Source organism: Phyllobates terribilis, unplaced genomic scaffold (assembly GCF_046119375.1).
Source record: "Phyllobates terribilis strain yellow unplaced genomic scaffold, ASM4611937v1 Scaffold_243__1_contigs__length_2969482, whole genome shotgun sequence".
NCBI lineage: Eukaryota > Metazoa > Chordata > Amphibia > Anura > Dendrobatidae > Phyllobates > Phyllobates terribilis.
Genome location: NW_027363003.1, coordinates 2,449,598 through 2,451,663, shown reverse-complemented (window position 1 = coordinate 2,451,663; position 2,066 = coordinate 2,449,598). Strand labels below are relative to the sequence as shown.

The 2,066-nt window shown below is 47.4% G+C and overlaps 1 long non-coding RNA gene across 1 annotated transcript; it reads left to right on the top strand.

Annotated features, from left to right (window-relative positions):
• Positions 1-993: 993 nt before the first annotated feature.
• On the top strand, positions 994-1,757 carry LOC141217691 (uncharacterized). The gene is made up of 3 exons (XR_012286491.1): positions 994-1,174; positions 1,531-1,592; positions 1,675-1,757. It is a non-coding gene; the product is annotated as an uncharacterized lncRNA (long non-coding RNA).
• Positions 1,758-2,066: the final 309 nt, after the last annotated feature.

Genomic DNA, 2,066 nt, shown 5'->3' with positions numbered 1-2,066 from the left:
GCACCCCCTCGTGCCGTGGGCTGTCGGGCTCCCGCACCCCCTAGTGTCGTGGGCTGTCAGGCTCCCGCACCCCCTGGTGTCGTGGGCTGTCGGGCTCCCGCACCCCCTCGTGCCGTGGGCTGTCGGGCTCCCGCACCCCCTCGTGCCGTGGGCTGTCGGGCTCCCGCACCCCCTCGTGCCGTGGGCTGTCGGGCTCCCGCACCCCCTCGTGCCGTGGGCTGTCGGGCTCCCGCACCCCCTCGTGCCGTGGGCTGTCGGGCTCCCGCACCCCCTCGTGCCGCGGGCCGTCGGGCTCCCGCACTCTCCCCTTGTCGTTGTCTGTGGAGAAGATTAATACATATTTTCATTTTTCAGGTTTTCTCTTATAAAACAAGATCCCTGAGCTTCTGTCTTTGACCGAAAAAATGGAGTCTGACAAGTCGCTGCTCTCTGCAGAACTGAACACAAACATGGCGGAAGCGCTGTATGAACAGATGCTGATGAAGGTACGAAAGATGAATTGGAGAGGCCAGCAATCACCGGGTGAATGTCTCCTCCGTCAGCTGCCGGGAGCGCGGCAGTCTCCAACATTTACCTAATGTGTATTGTTGGCTTTAGACCCCTCACAGTTGTACTATTTTGTTGCAGGAAAAATCAGTTTGCAGAACCATCCTGTTCATGTTACTCACTGATTCTCACTTGTTGCCTCATTTCAGGCCAAACAGGAGATACAGAGCAGAATACCGAACTTACCAGAAAGCAGACAGATCAGACCCCAGCCTGGTGAGATGGGCGTCCTCTGATTATTATCCAGATTACTTTGTGCATATTATGTGACAGATACCACAGTGGGGCAGTGGGGTCTTATTGACTGCAACGGTCACATGATGCAACCAACGTGGGGGGTCACATCGTTTTTTCTTATACAGTTGATTACATGTAAATGCTGCTTGGCTTTTGCCGATTTTATTGTGTTTTTGTTCACTTTTTGTTTTTATTTCTGTGTTAGGTTTCTGCATTAAAACTCGCACATCCAAAAATACCAAAATCTTTATTAACATCTGCAAGTCAAACCAGATCCCAGCGGCCCCGGACCTGACGGAGCAGGAGTTAGTCAGCATCCTGGAATCTGATGATCCCTCCGGCTATCGAGTCCCCATGAGCCTTGGAGAGCCCCACGTTGAAGTTGATAATAGTACGTTTTTTTTTTGTTTGTTTTTTTAATACAGCGCGTCTCTTTTTAAAGGGGTAGTCCAGAGATATCCTTAAAGGGGTTAAAATAGCAAGTATTACAACTTACTAATCCTCAATGGTCAAAGGTGCCATCTCCACAGGTTCTGGTAGGTCCACTTCCAGTCTGCGGAATAAAGTTTGACATCTTGTTGTTGACTTTGAACTTTTTTTGGTTTAGATTTAGGACTTAAAGGGATTGTCCAATACTTGGATTCCCCTTTAAGAACTTATACCACTTATTCATAGCAGCCCTACTAAGGTCAATGGATTGAGTCGGCACCGCAAAGTATCTAAGTCCTGGTGCACTTTGTCCTACAGGTGGAGGCGGCTGTACGGCGTACGACATAGTGATTAATGGCACCTTCTTTGAGAAAATTAAGGTAACTGCAATTGCTTATTCCGACATACGAGCTGTCTGCTCTCCTTTGTGTCAGCTCCTTACTTTGTATTTTTTTTTATTAGAATAATGAGCTTTTCAGGGAATTTTTTATCACCGTGGCCATGGAGGGACTAGAGAACAAGTACGAAATGGAGCTGTCAAGAGGTAACGACCGCATCACTGATATTTTCCTTGATTTTTCCATCGACCACACAAGGACTTGTTCTTTCGTGGAGCAAGTTTACCATATAATATATTGAACATTTTTATGTACCAACCTGTTGTATGGCACCGTATCAAATGCCTTTGAAAAGTCCAGATAGACAACATCCACTAAGTTTCCCTGGTCCAACCTAGAACTTACCTCCCCATAGAATCTTTTCAGATTAGTTTGCAGATTAGTTAATCTTATTGAGGTGCTCCAGGTTAGTATCTCTTAGAAAACCCTCAAAGATGTTGCCCACAGTACAAGTTA